The sequence below is a fragment of the Coffea arabica genome, chromosome 2c, assembly GCF_036785885.1.
Source record: "Coffea arabica cultivar ET-39 chromosome 2c, Coffea Arabica ET-39 HiFi, whole genome shotgun sequence".
NCBI lineage: Eukaryota > Viridiplantae > Streptophyta > Magnoliopsida > Gentianales > Rubiaceae > Coffea > Coffea arabica.
In genome coordinates this window covers 35631305-35646967 of record NC_092312.1, presented here as the reverse complement: position 1 = coordinate 35646967, position 15663 = coordinate 35631305, and the positions used below count along the sequence as shown (strand labels likewise).

The window sequence follows — 15663 nt, the reverse complement described above, 5'->3', positions numbered from 1 at the left end:
AATCGATTCGAGGATACACTGAGTTTGGAAAATTAGAGACTTGCAGGATGGACTTAAAATAGGTAATTTTATATTTAAGTACTTAAGTGATAGTTATTAGTACTATCGTTATAAGAAATTTTTGGAAGTTTCGCTTTATCGCGCTTAATTTGGAGATACACGTTTTCACACGCGTGATTTAATTGAGAGACTTTAGACCCTCATTTTGGGACAATTAAGAGTGGACAATATTTATATGAATATGAGTGCATTAAAGGTTTAGTGTACTAGTGAAATAAACTCGAGAGGAATCGAGCACGAAGTGCGTGTGTACGCGCACTATCCTTAGTTGACTTTTGGAGCATTTTGGGCCACACATTATTAAGCTTCTCATGGGTGCATCACACTAGATTATAACTCTTCAATTCGTCATCCAAAGTGGCGTACAACACTCTCATTTTCCTCTCCAAAACAGCCGGCCACCATCCCAAAGAAGAACAACTCAAGTTCTTCAATTTTCTTCACCTAAACTTGCTCCAAATCATCACCATTTCACTTCAAATTTCAACCACACTTAGCTCAACACTTGGAGATTACATCTAGCTAAGAAAAGGAGCTGCTGTCCGAGGTTTTTCTTGAGCCAAGGAGAGCCGAAATTTCGGTCTTGAACATCAAAGCGAGTGAGTGACGATCAACCCTTCAATTCTTGTTTTATGGGAGTAGTAGTGCACATTTAAACTCATGCTTGTATATGGGTAGTTTGTTTTGATGAAAAATTTGGTTGTGTGGGCTCTATGAACTCCCACCTTGGATATATGGACTGATTTGTAGTGTTTTGATGGTAATAATGTTTATTTAGTGCTTAAACTAGTGGATTAATGTTGGGTTATTGATGGAAACTCAAATGAGGTGCAATGGGAAAAAGTGACCATTTTGCCCCTAGTTTGTTCGACCACTTTCGTGCAAGATTTTGAGGTTCTAATGGCTCGTTTATGTTGTTTACATGTTATACTGATTGTGTAAAAAGTTTCATGGAAAAATAATATGATTTGGTTGGTTAAATGAAGTGATTTCCAAAGTTTAGAAAACTGGAAAATGATTCCCGTCACTACCAGACAGTCATCTTGTTTCAGCTATAATTCATTGCTCCGATGTCCGAATCGAGTACCGTTTGCGGCACTGGAAACTAGACATTCCCAGCTTTCATTTGGTGTAAAATTCATGTTCTGGTTCCACTCGAGTGAGCCAAACCATTCGTTTGAAAATTTCTGTCCTGTTTCATTTGTCACTGGGAGGCAGATTATGAACTGCAATTTGATGCTCACGAATGAGCTGGTTATGGACAGATTTTGAAAATGGTTTCTTCTGAGAAAATATAGCCTTATGATCCTATTTTCTAATGCCACCAACCGCGCTCAATTCCAAGTTGAATTGAGTAATTTATGATCAAAATTCAAAACTGACTTTGTGAACGAAAACAGTGTTTGGACAGATTTGAAACTAACTATGGTTTGGGACTTGTTATCCGAAGCCTCTTAGCGTAAATCATCTATCAAATATACCTTGAATATATTTTGGACATTTCCTACTGGAATGAACCATGTGTGAGATGTTCTTTGACCAAATGTTTGGAAACGGCAAAACGGAATTTCAAAGCCAGCTTAGCCTTAGAATTTCTTGTGATTTCAACGGTTTTGTTAACCCACTTTCTGTGCTTATTTTTCCATGAAATTTGGTAGAGGAACAACCCTTATATGGTAGTATTATACTGCTAATTTTGGTGTTATTCCGAGGCCGTTTCATTACTCAACTAAACTTCCAAAGTTCGTGACTTGATTTTGGAAAACACTTGTTTAACAAGGAAATTTGGGTACCATATCTTGGTGCTCGAAACTTCAATTCTCATTCCGCTTATTTTTTTTTAAACCTGGATTACAACTCTAATAGAGTTCCAAATTTCAGAGGCTAGCTCGAATTGTATGAATTTTGTCGAATTTTCAAACTTTGTTGAAAATCAACCCAAATCTGTCTTGACTTTCTAAAACAGCAACTTTGGGCTAAATTTCGAATATTTTCCAATTAGAATCATGGAAAAGTGTCTTCTAAAAACTTTTAGTACTTTGGAAGTAGTTTCCAATGGCACCAATTTTTCCAATTTTGGACTTGTAAAGAATGAGATACGATTTTTCAAAGTATAGGTGACAAATCTGAAATTTCCGAACTTAAAGGAAATTGAGAGTTGCGAACTCTCTATTTTCCTTCGATATTGTTAAGCCGTTTTACACTTGATTTCAAAGATGAAAATCAGATTTCGCTTGTGTTTTAAAACCCCATTTTTGAGTCTTGATTTACGAGTAATTAAGGCTCATTTTCGTGAAATTTTCTTAGATTATACAAGTGTGCAATCTTCCTCGATAATTAGGGGTTTTAAGCGATAGTGTGTAATAGACAATTACCATTTGCTCAGGTGCTCAAGGAGACCTTCAAGAGGATCTCGAGAGGGAACACCTAAAGGCTCGTTTACGCACTTACTCCCTTATTTCGATTGGTGAGTGTCAAGTGCATGAACTTGATGTTAAGTGGTTATCTGTTTCTTATCCGTTATGAAAATTTGAAATTTTGAGACGAGGATGTGCTTTACCGTACTCGTGCTCTTTCAAATGAAATTATATTCGAATTTTGCTATGTGAATTTATATCCAACTTGTACATGGTAATGTGGATGTGATTCGTATTTGTTTTGATTCGTATATGTGATCCGTATTTGTGATTCCTATTTGGAATCGTCGATTTGAGCGTTGCTCGTCGACTTATATTCGTATTCGTATTCGTATTCGGGGGACGCCCAAACTCGTTGGTTAATTTTGCGAATCGAGCCAGCATGTGCTTGGTCGATAAGCTTAGCCAACCATGAGATATTCGTAGAGCATGATCTATTGGAGAGATCTTGCTCGGCATTACTCGTGCAGTATTGCCATGATATATTCGAGTATTATAAAAAACTTTGATGAGCAGACCCGGTAAGGGGGTGTAACGGTGACGGGATTCGAAGAAAAGTGGTGTATCTACGGATTTGATACTTATGTGGTTGACGGAGTGTCAACGTGAGATGTGATCAAGACTTCGACGCGACTACATGGAATTTAGCTCTTGAGAGCTACAGTATCATTGAATTGTTTCTGTTTGTTTTTTTTCTATTCGAAATGTGAATTATTCGAACTTTATAGCTTTACTTACTATGTAATTTGTGACTACTTGGATTATGTGTTTGCATGTGTGTTTCTTGGCCTCACTGAGTTTTGGCTCATCCCATTAGTTTGTTTTCCTTAACAGGTTGGATTGGAAAATTTTGGAAAAGCCGACTAGATTATACTTTTGATTGGAATTTGGGCTGTAAATGTGTAGTCGACTTTTAATGGTTGTATTTTGGGACTTGATGTATTTTTTGTGAACATGATGTAAGATTTGAATATTTAGTTAAGGAAGCGACTTTTCTTTATTTTGACTTGTAGTATTTGGTATGTATCGTTAAGTTCGATTTGAATTGTCTTGAGTCCTGGCAAGAGTTGGGCAGGCGTCCCGCGGATACCCTTGGATTTGCCCTTGGGAGAAGTGGGGGCGTCACAAGGATGATAACTTCCACACAAGTCACAAATCACATGATAAGAATTAAAAGTATTAACATTCCTCCCTTGCTCAATTTCATGCATAATTGTGTCCATTTGAACTTGTAGCATCATAACATCTAATTTAGCCTTTAAGTACCTTAAATCATTTTCAAAAGACATACATTCAGTAAATTCTTGGTTACCTCTATTGAATGAGCTTTGCACTTGGTAACCATCCATTGCCAATTTTTCATTTCTCAAGCATTGTCCTCCAAATTGATCTATCCTTCTCATCACCTAAAATTGCTTTTAAACAACTTAAGAGCAAGATTAGTAAGAAGAATAGGTGATAAAACACATACACATATAAAACACTAAAATTATAGAAAATAACATTCACACTATAACTAATAAAATGTCTAAACTAATAAAGTTACTCTTCACACCGATATTGCCAAATCTTCCCCGGCAACGGCGCCAAAAACTTGACGTGCGCGGGGTATACATGCACAATTAGCAAAAGATGCTCGAATTTCATAAATCTAGAAGCTTAACCAAGAAATTCTTCCTCCTCTCGCAAAAGATGTTTTGCTTTATTTTCTTTTGAACTCAAGATAAAATCAACTTTTCAAAAACGAAAAAGTATAATCAGAACTACAATTAACTGCCTCACATCGATCAATTTTTCATTAATTTTTTTAGAGAATATAAATGTTTTGATCTACATATGAGAGACAGCATTCATGAATTCCATTATAGTTTCCGGATTTGGGTATTCCTTAGTGTATAAGGAACATCAAAATGAATAGTATATATAGACCATTTTTAAGTGCTCCAAAAGCTCATCGAAACCTCGTAGAAGTTTACACATTACGAGTTATGAGTAAAGGGCAATATTAGATTTACAAACCTTTTGTTTTGATTATTGCAGTTAACAGAAATAAGGACACCATATTATCCAATTTTGATAGGGTGGATTCTTTTAGAATCCTTTCGTTTTAGGAGTGGTCCAAGTTCAGAACAAATTGGCAACAAAAAAATAAAATGAAAACAAAAGACTAAAAATCAACTGAAATTGCCTGACATTTTGAAAAATGGTACAGTCCTTTTAGTTACTATACTCATAATTCTAATCCACTTACATGTTACCACATCATTTTAATTTAAGCTTTTGAAATAATCTACGGGATAATAAGTCTTATTCCATATTAAACAGTGAATTTAATTTCATTAGTATAGTATCTAAAAGTTACCATAGAACTCTCTAAAGTGGGCCTAGAGGGCAGCTGCCTTGCCTAAGTTTTCAGAATTCCTTTTAGCCCTTAGAGAATTTAAAAATTTACATTGAATTCTTTTTTGCCCCTGCTAAAGTTCTGACAAAAGTCCATTTGTCGCTTTTGCCTTACAAAAATTTTGAACTTTTACTCCTTATTAAATACGCTTCACCTTGCAATTGAGTTAGTTACTCCCTTGCTCACATCTAACTACTTTACTATCACAAAAAGTTTTACTCACTGTGTTATGAAAAATCTCTAAATAACTAAGGTCTTCATGGGTTTCGATTAATTATTTTATTGAATATTCATTATTATTTTGCCAAATTTCAAATTTAAGTACTGGTTCCACGTATATGTGATGTTTCATATGTAAAATTGGAAAACTAATAGGAGTAACATTATGTATTCGAAAATTTTGTTTTAAACATGCAAAATCAACATTTACAGCTAATTAGCTTTTTTCTTTTTGGTTTTTTAACTTTTGATCTACACTTTGGAATGTGATTTCTCTCTAAAGTTTCATGTTAGAAAATAGTCAAGTTATGCCCTGTATTTTGTTTCCCTTAGAAGTGTGTGAATAGAAAAATAGAAAATTTAGTTATACTTATTTAATATGTTATTTAAAGAAGGTTTTTAGAATTCTTCCCACCGTTAGGTTTAGGGTTTGAATTATACCAGTTAGGAGCGGAAAGGATATGAGAGGGGTGGTGGGGTGTTAAAAAGATGTTAATGCATATTTTGATTATTACTCAATATATACCTTCCTTATTCTAATTCATAGACTTAAGTGTTACTATTATCTCTCTCACTTTTTTTGTTTTTTTGGAACAAATGTATTAGCTTTTCGTTAATGAGCATGCAGTTATATAGGAAGAGGGAAATCTCACATCAGCCACACTAACTACACACTCCAAAACAAAATTGAAGACACTGAAGCCAACGGAAATGCAGAACTATGTAACAAGATTGAAAGAAAACAGAGAATCCCTCAACCAATAGTCACAAAGAGTCCAGGATTTGTGCCTAATTCCATATCAAGAGTCCAATTGTCCGTGATAAAAGGTACCTTGTACTGCATCAACCACAAGTTGAACTAAAACTACTAGAGCTAACTTGTAATTTTGATATGGCACCCTGTTCATGGCTAGCCATAAAATACTTGTAATATTGTAACTAGTGGGAATGGTACACCCTATACGTGTGAAAATCTAAAAGAAAAAATATTTAAAAAATTATTAAATTTTTTAGTATTTGTTGCAAGCTTTTTTTTTTAGAATTGTGGGCGGAAGAATTCCGTTTTTCCTTTATTTTTGAGAAGAAATTGTTGCAAGATAGGGGTGTGTGTCTGTGTTTGTAAGTGTTTATTTTAGAGAGATGACAGCACCATTTTGTCCTTATTTAGAGGACAGAATAGGAACTATAAAAAAATGACACAAAAAGTCTACACCAACCCCTCTTCTTTGATATATAAATATATATATATGTTCCACACCTATGTCTATCACCCTAATAATCTTCGCAGGTCGTTTTAAGTTTAAACAAGTCAAAACAAGCACTTTTTTGACTTAACAATTTGTTAAGAAACCCAGCACATAAAGAAGGAGAGATGCTTTAATAGTCAGGGCACGTGACAGTTTTTTTTTTTTTTTTAATAAAGGAGAAGGAGGGGATAGAGAAAAAAAAATGGGACAGCAAAGGATTTTCTGTCATAGCTTTCTTATTACACCATTAATTTGATTAACACATAATCCATGCAATAATGGATAAAAATCTAACTTTGAAAACATCTCTATTTGTGTGATATTTATCATTTTGAGCAGTTGCGTAATATGTAATAGAAAACCTCAGGCCGCGGAGGCCTAAAGATTGGCTTGCGGTTTAAATTATTGAATGCTTGAGGTGTGACATGAGAGAGTCCATGCAACAGTTAATCATGTAGATTAGGTTATAAACATATATTACCTTGCTAAAAGACTGGCATACGAAATCTTGTTAATGCCAACGAGACTTTGGTTTAATGGTAAAGTAGTCAAGGTCTATTTTTTTTTTTTTTTTTTTGGCAAAAGGCCCCAAACTCGGGGAGGGGCGCCACCCCTAATTTATTTCATTTAAGTTTAATGGTAAAGTAGTCAAGGTCTATTTTTTTTTTTTTTTTTTTGGCAAAAGGCCCCAAACTCGGGGAGGAGCGCCACCCCTAATTTATTTCATATATAACCATAAAATATAAAGAGCAATCGATTGAACCACTCGGCTTCTACAAACATCCCGAGTTATAACCTAAATGAAGGTTGAAGCTTCATAAATTAAAAATTCTAAAGTGAAGTCTCACTAAAATGTGAGTTATATAATCTAACCACGTGTTAGATACTCTCCCGTTATTGAGTTGTAATCTGTCGATATTGATCCCACCATCGTTGGCTAAATGTAATTTTTTCAAAATAACAAAACAGTTTATCCCTAAAATTGATATATTCTCTCAGTTTGTTTTAATTGGAAACTCTTTCCCTTTGTCCCTTTTTATATTTGATTCTTGTGCCATAAAAATATTTTTATAAAAGAACAAGTATAAAATATATTCTTATGGCACGAGAATCAAATATAAAAAGCCACTTAAGAACAAATAATACAAAAAGCCACTTGAGAGCAAATAATATCTACGAAATGATTGGCTCTGTTTGGATAGATCATTTTTTGAAATTCTTTTTTTCATATCATACACACATTTTTCAATTATTTTATATCTTTCCATCAACCTTTTTATCTGACATGCATTACATTAAAAAAAATTTTAAAAAGTGCTACAGTGGATAATACCAAACTAAATTACAAGGAATACTCATAAATGTCCTCATATTTTGCGAACCAATTTACAATGATTATTTCCAAAATAATCTGGAAACTTATCTCCCTATAAGATCAACTCATTCCGACTTACATTGCAAGGACTATAATAAATTGAACACTTTTGCAGGTTTATGGAATTGAAGGACTGGATAGACATATATGCATTACTCATATGGAGTTAGTACCATACAGGATGGATATATCATGCGAGATTATGCATGTGTTTATTATACAAATTTATTTCAAAGATATGATTAAAAGTTCGGCACAAAAGTACAAGCTCGACTAAATTACACATACAAATTCATGCGTGAATTGTAAAAATGTATTTTAAAGTTATTAAACTAAAAAATACGGGGTAAAACTATGTATACATCTTCAGAAATTTCGATGTATGCTATTACGATTTTGTATACAACTTTGAAGGTATGTCGATCATTATCCTTTCTCAAATTTTAAAAATTTTCCAAAATTTAGAGTATGATTCATATAGTATAAAAGATCGAAAGTTTATTATGTCTTTCATAGGATCATCAAAAAAGTAGAGCAAATTACACTTTACCTCTCAATGATTTAGTATTTCTTTACATTACCCCCATATGGTTTCAAAAGTTATACATAATGCTCTTATGATTTATATTAAAGTATCAAAATGATGAAATTTACAATCCATAGCGGAATCAAGTAAAATATCAAAAATACCCCTATGTAAATTTGAAAATTATTTATTAATCACAAGGGGGTTATGTATATATATTAAAAATCATAAGGGAGTTAGATAGTAAAGCACTAAACCATAAAAGGATTATATGGCAAAATATAAAACCATACGGGGTTAGGATGTCATGCATATTATGTTTATATATTTTGGTGACTTTAGCCATATTAGTTTTTAAACAAGGGTAATTTTGATATTTTCATAGATTCTGTTACAGATGATCATTTCTGTCACTTTGACAGTTTAATCTAAATTATGAGAGGATTATATATAGATTTTAAAACTAGAAGAGGTTATGTGAAAATTAGCTATATCATAAGGGGTAAAGTGTAATTTGCTCGAAAAAGTATGAGTAAACAGCAGGATCAAGCCTAGTGAAGGCGAAAATGAGATATCAGATTGATTGGCTGATAAAGCCTTGGTTTAATGGCCAAAGTTGTGACTCTAAAAATTACAGGTTCTAGGTTTAAATCTTCCTTTCTCCTCTTTGCTTTTTAAATCTCACCCATTCCCCATTCGGAAAAAAATTACCAAAAAAAAGAGTAATTCTTTAGGTACAATTTATGATATTTTAGCAATTCTCACTGCGGGTACGTACAACTTAGGATGTTCAACCCTCAAAGTTTTGTATATGCTGGTTTAATCGTGGCAGCAAAAGTGCATGAATCATTACTTAATTTGTCAGGCAATTAAAGTGGTTCTATACAGGGAACATATTTAGGCAGACTGGGTTTACAAATCACATGGAAGTCTAGAATGTTACCAAAATTCTGCAAGATTCATATGGCCAGTAATAGAAGATGATGCATGAAAATAAATGGTCCTTGGTACTGATGCAAATCACATGGAAGTCTAGAATGTTACCAACATTCTTGAAATGATGTAACCTTGTTGAAAAAGTGAAAAAGGCCTTATTTGGTATTTAGTGACGACCTTGTACTGAGATGAACAGTGATAATCAAATACTTCATTTGCCTGGCAAAGTGCCCCAACAGTTATACATTACTCAAATCCTACCAGGGGCATGAAAAAGCAACAGAGAAAGCCCTCATCTCACGAGACAAATACAATAAGTTTTAGGAAAAATGGTCAATTTAGTTCCTAAACTTTTTTTTTTCGTAGATTTAGTTCCTATATATTATTTATAACCAATCTAATCCCTAAACTTATATTTCGGTTCCAATCAAAAAATTCAGCGGTGGTGCCACCGCATAATTTCCATCAGGTTCCTAATCGAGCAATCCAAAAGGGATATTTTAGGGATTTCGATGATGGGGCTGTAACAAAAATTAACCGAAGGCACCCGAGTAGCAGCTATTATAAGCATAGCAGCTATCAGTTGTTTTATTTTGTGACGTCTTTCTTGTGATATTATTGCTTTCCGAGGCCTTTCGTTTCTTTCCTCTTTTTTTGGTTTGCATTTGCCCTTCTAATAGATTAGATTTTTTTTTAATTTGTGCAGAATGTATTAGAGAATTTGACCACTGAGTTGATCCTCTGATCGTTAGAAGACGGGTGAGGCTAGTCTATCCAGTTTTTAGAGATTATTTACTCGGGTGCGTGATGTCTGGACTGGATAGATTGGTCCTAGCATCAATTACAGATTGGTCTTGGTTTTACAAAAGGTATATTAGAGATTTCGATGGCTTGTTTTTCATGGAAATATTTGTTTCCTCTGATAAGTTTTTTTCCTTTTTTTTTTGTCCCGAGACCACAACTGATAAGTTTCTTTCTCTATCAAGTATTTTTATAGTTCCGGACTATGTCAAATATGACTTTCCTGTTCTCCAATTCTTTGTTTGCACGTGTACTTGAGCTAGGAAGATGAAGAATTGAGGTAGGTTCATTGAGAATTATGAGTTTTTTCAACTGAATTGGGCGTCATTGAATTTCTATCTTGGGTTTGGTTGGTTTTCAACTTTTCCTTAGCAGCTGCTGCTTCACCTGCAAGTTGCGACTCCCACTTGAGATTCTTTAAGATTTCCTTTTCTTTATGCTTAATTTCCGCGGTTAGTATTGGAATGGAATTTAGTGAAAAACTGCAAATCGGATGAACATTTTTTATGACCCTTTTCTAAAACCAACAATGGTTTTCACCCGTTTTGGTCAAATAAACAGGAAACTTGGTTTTACAAAGAAGATTTTGAGGGGAAAAGGGAAACTTTTTCCATACGTGTGGTGTGTTTCTATCTACCGGTTAATTTTTGTTACAACCCCAACATTGAAGTCCCTAAAATACTCCTTTTTGAGTTGCTCAATTAGGAGCCTGATAGAAATTATGTGGTGGCTCTGCGGCCAAGTTCCTTGTTTGGAGTCGAAATATAAGTTTAGGGATCAGATTAGCTGTAAATAATAAATAGGGACTAAATCGATGAAAAAAAAAGTTTAGGGACTAATTGGCCATTTGCTTAAGTTTTTTTAGCTAAATACTCTAAAATATGTGAAACATGCTCTTTCTCCTTTCTCAGCAAACTTGTAATGTTCTCTTTTAGCTTTGTTTTTCCTTATCTGGGAGAATTATATTTTTTATCCTTAATGTATAGCATTTGTGCCAAATTGGTATCTAATGTTTCAATCAAAATAAATTTATTCCTCAAAATTTGTGATTTCAGACAGATTTAGAACAATTAACAAAAATAGAACAATGGATAATGATCAACATTAAATTGTTGATAGTCAACGACTTTGACCTAGTATCTTTTGTCCCCAATCTTTGATTTTGAATTATTATATTTTTTTAATTTTTAAAAAGTGATATTAAGGGTTTTAGCATGAATTGAGATACAAATTAGAATGAAATAGAATTAAATGAGTAATAATACTTCTAATTAAAATTCTTTTTCCTTTTAATTTTTGTTTCCTTTACTCATGCTAAGAATATGTCACATGTTTCTTTGTTTGTATAATTAGTCTCAAAATTTGTAATATATACATATATTTATTATATATATAATTGTTTCTTACTGTAAATAATTAATTGATCATGAGTTTTATTACTTTTATTTCAAATGAAAATTTTAAAAAAAACTTAATTAAATATGCCTTTAAGATATAAGGGATATATTCTTTTTGTAAATTAAGTTGATCTATTTTTTTTTTTTTTACATTTTAATAGGTTATCAATTGATTTCAAAATGAAGTTGATATTTTATACAGATTATATGAACCACTATATGATTATCAAGGTACGTAGATATTAAAATAAATGCTTTAAAACCACAATATTGGAACATTAGTTTTTAATTGCTAGGAATGACAATAGAAAATAACATGCGGTTGTTCTCAATTCACATCATTTGATGATCAAATCATTAAACATACAAAAACATGAAGTTTTTGCCAATTAAACTCATAGAAATGCCATTTTTGACACTTAAACCATAAAATACATAACTTCACTGTAAATTTAGTTAATTAGCTATAAAAATGAATAAAATACACCAAAAATAACTAATAAAATACACTTGAAACACATAAAATATGCATTTATCAGCAGCATTGGCCTTTACTTTTCGGGCCACCATCTAGAAATGTCAACACGACGGTCCTCACGAACAATTTGTCTAGTCTTCCTAAGAGGTATCTTTGTGTTTGACCTAATTCTCTCAACATACCTATTAGATAGCTACTTGGAAGTAATATTTTTGTTTTTCCATGTATTGTTACAATTCTTATGCACATCATTCATTATCTTAACTATCACGTCTATTGAACTAAGTGCCTTCTCAATTGATGAGAACACAAACCACATACATGTTTTTTGCATATAGCCTTTACCTTTTCTTCTCATAGTTGCATGTTCAAACCAGCTTGCCCAATTTGATGCCATATTTAGTAACTGCTACCTAGAATTATTCTTTTGACTCAAACTTCAACCCCAACTCAAATCTAGGATCCTTCAAGAACTTGTCCCGCACAAATCTCTTATATCTGTCTTATACCTGGTCACCATTTTCATTTGATGATCCACAATCACTGCTCAAATGATCAGGTACCCTATCTTCTTCCAAGGCATTCGTTTGAACTTTAGAAGTTGATGCTTTATCCATTACTTTGTTTCTTCTTCTTCTCGACAATTTTTCCCTGAAACAGGTTGCTATGGTTGCTTAATATTGTTTCCTTGCTCAAAGAAATGCTATTGTCGTTGCTGAGTATTGCTTTATTCTCAAATAAGGCTGCTGTGGTTGCTGACTATTGTCTACACTCCCCAACGAAGAGCGGTTTGCTCATTGCTGCTATTTTTACTACCGATTCCCAATCCTAGCCTGCTGAGAAGATTGACTGTCATGTACTTTCTCCTGGTCACCTACTATACTCTGTTGCTGCTGTGAAGAGATAGCTACATTATTTGTCTTAATATTCAGCTTCCCAAGAAGATGTTCATATCCCCAGAACTCTATATCTCATACAAAGCTGCCTACGTCAACTTTTGATTCAGAGTCCAATTCATCATCAATATCTCCCACTATCCCTTCAAATGCATCATGTGTTGTCCTACTCATGTCTTAAATTCACATCTGGTGCCTCACCTACCCTTGATAGTTATGCTAAGGTGGTTGTGCCATTGTCTACTCCAAACCTATGTGAGTGGGATGGTCTTGCTCCACTACTTACAATTTCAAAATAAGGATTTCTAACTACCCTACCTTCATCATCTATCTCCTCAATTAAAACACTTAACTTCTTCCTATCTATTGATTTACCCATAGCAAACTCCATCAAAACCTCATCAATTTCTTTAATTGTTAAGTGATTACAGTAAAACTCCAAGACTTTATACTAGTAAGCATAACTAGTAAACTTGATTACATCAGCATTTCTACACAATTCTCTCAACCTAGTGTTTAGGTCTTTGGTTGGCTAAAGATAGTAATGCATTATGGTATGGCTGCCTCAATATGCCTCAACTCCTCAACCATTTCGTTCAGTTTATGAATTGATATCTATTCACAGTCCCATAAATCTACATGATCTATGTCACCCACAACAAAACTCGTATAATTTTCCTAACGAATTTTCCCCTCATGATGTATTCTTACAGTGAACCATTCAGAATCAGGCTCTTCATTAACATTAAGTGATTAAATAATTAATTAAGTGATTAACTAATTAATTTATAGAGTATAATAACCCTAAGCTTAGACCCGAGTCAAATTCCCCTACTAAAATATTGTACACTAATCAATAACAAAACAATAATATGCACTGCAAAGATTAAGTATAATATAGACATGGCCCAGTTGTATTATTAGAAAAGTTTCGAGACCACTAATGCTTATTTGCAGAGATAAAAAACTACAAAAACCCCATATCTAGGACAGCCATTCCTCATATTTGAGACCAAATCGCCCCACATTCAGCCCCACAACCAAATTAGACCTTGTTATATCATTAGTAGTTACTTTAATACACAGATCCATATATCGATTACCTTTTTTGCAAACAAAACTCAAGAACACATAGCGTATACTAATTGGGGGTTGAAGTAGACGTCTCTCCTCCTAATTTCTTCTCTATCATGCCTCTACACAAACTCTACCGACCAACCCCGATTTTGACCCACAACAAATTTTGACTAGAAAAAGGAGCGAACTCTAGGGTTTTCATCCTCTTGGAGAACTAGAAGTTATTTTTTGGATTAAAAGTCACTTTCAAAGAATTTTAGGGGTTTTTCTTTGTCTTTCCACGGCAATGACAAAATTACCCCTTTTCAGAGTTCTCCGTCCACATTAATAGTGGAATTGGATAGAAGGGCCATAAATATATATATTTATCAGTTGAAGGACTAAATGTATATTCATTAGTTGGAGAACAAAAAGTGCACCACATAGAAAGTTTGAGAACTATCATGATTTTTTGCCCTAGGATTAGCACTCTTGTAGACACCAAAATTTTTCCACATTTTTTTTACCAAAAAAATGCATATCTTTATTTGTATTTTTATTGTTTAAGTAATCATTTTTATTTTTATTTTTGTGTTATTTTGTAGGAAAATGGAGAAAAGAAAATAGGATTTCAAAAAAAATTGAAGCAAAAGTAGAGATTTTCTTTGTTTTAACCCAATAAAAATCCCAACCAAAAAAAAAATCCGATCAAAATTCCCGCCAAAAACCCAACGAAAAGTCCACCAAAATCCAAATAAACCCATGCCTAAAACACCAAAAAATTCAAGCTAAAACCCAAACAAAATCCAAGTCAAAACTCCCAAGAACACACGGCCGAACCCAACCAAAAGCCCAGACAGAAAGAAACCAAGCCCATCGGCCGATTTCCTTTTAAAAAAAAATTTCAGCTTCACGCGTACGTACAGCACTTCTTCACAAACCAGCACCAGAACCCAGTACAAGAACAGCTAGGTTTTTCCTTTTTTTTTTTTTTTTAGGAGTTCTAATTCGTTTTGGCTCCTCATTTTCTTGCCTTCCAAGTCTGATCAGTACAAGACACCTCACCATCAAATTCTAATCAAGAACAGCTATTAAAAAATGATCAAATGAACTCAAGAATAGCCCCACAATCCCCTTTCCTTTGAATCTCAACTATTCCTCTTAAGGTTTAGTTTTCTATCCCATTTAAATAGAAAAACACGCAGCTTTAAGAAAAGAAAAAGTTAGGAAAAGTTGGCAGAAACAACAAGAGGAGAGAAAAAAAGAAACGAAGGAAAAATAGCACAAATTTTTTCAGACAGAATTTTGTGAACAGGGCCTGTCTATCACCAAAATGTGACTTCAATTGTAGCCATTTTGAGGAGATCGTCATTTCTGCACGATCTGGGATCTTCAATGAACAACTTTCATCTTGGAAACTTCTTGAAAAAATGCCTCCAAGCCTCTCGAATTAAGGCCCAAAATGGCTGACTCGCCAGCACTTGAACATTCTACGATGGAAGTTTGTTTGCTTAGTTTCAGCATCTGGGAAGACTTTTCTTGAGTTTTTCTCACGTTGGTTCGACCCCATAAGCATTAGAAGCCCTACTTGTTCATTTCTCTGGTCGATTCCAACTCATATGAAGATCCAAATCCATCATAGAGGAGTTCTAAGTTTTTTTTTGGTTCTCTTTGGCAAAGTCCAATGATTGGCATTTGTATTATGCTGATGCTCACATGTTTTTTTTTTTTTTGGTTTTTTAAGCTTATAATGATCTTTTGAACTACCTGATGCATTTGTGTTTAAGTTTGAACCAAGATTTTTCATTCCTTTCGCTGCGCTTTTTTTTTTTTTTTTTTTTTGAATTAGTTTGA

The 15663-nt window shown here is 33.6% G+C and overlaps 1 long non-coding RNA gene across 1 annotated transcript; it reads left to right on the top strand.

Annotated features, from left to right (window-relative positions):
• The first annotated feature begins 470 nt into the window (after positions 1-470).
• Positions 471-3477, top strand: LOC140035925 (uncharacterized). The gene is made up of 2 exons (XR_011839820.1): positions 471-659; positions 3312-3477. It is a non-coding gene; the product is annotated as an uncharacterized lncRNA (long non-coding RNA).
• Positions 3478-15663: the final 12186 nt, after the last annotated feature.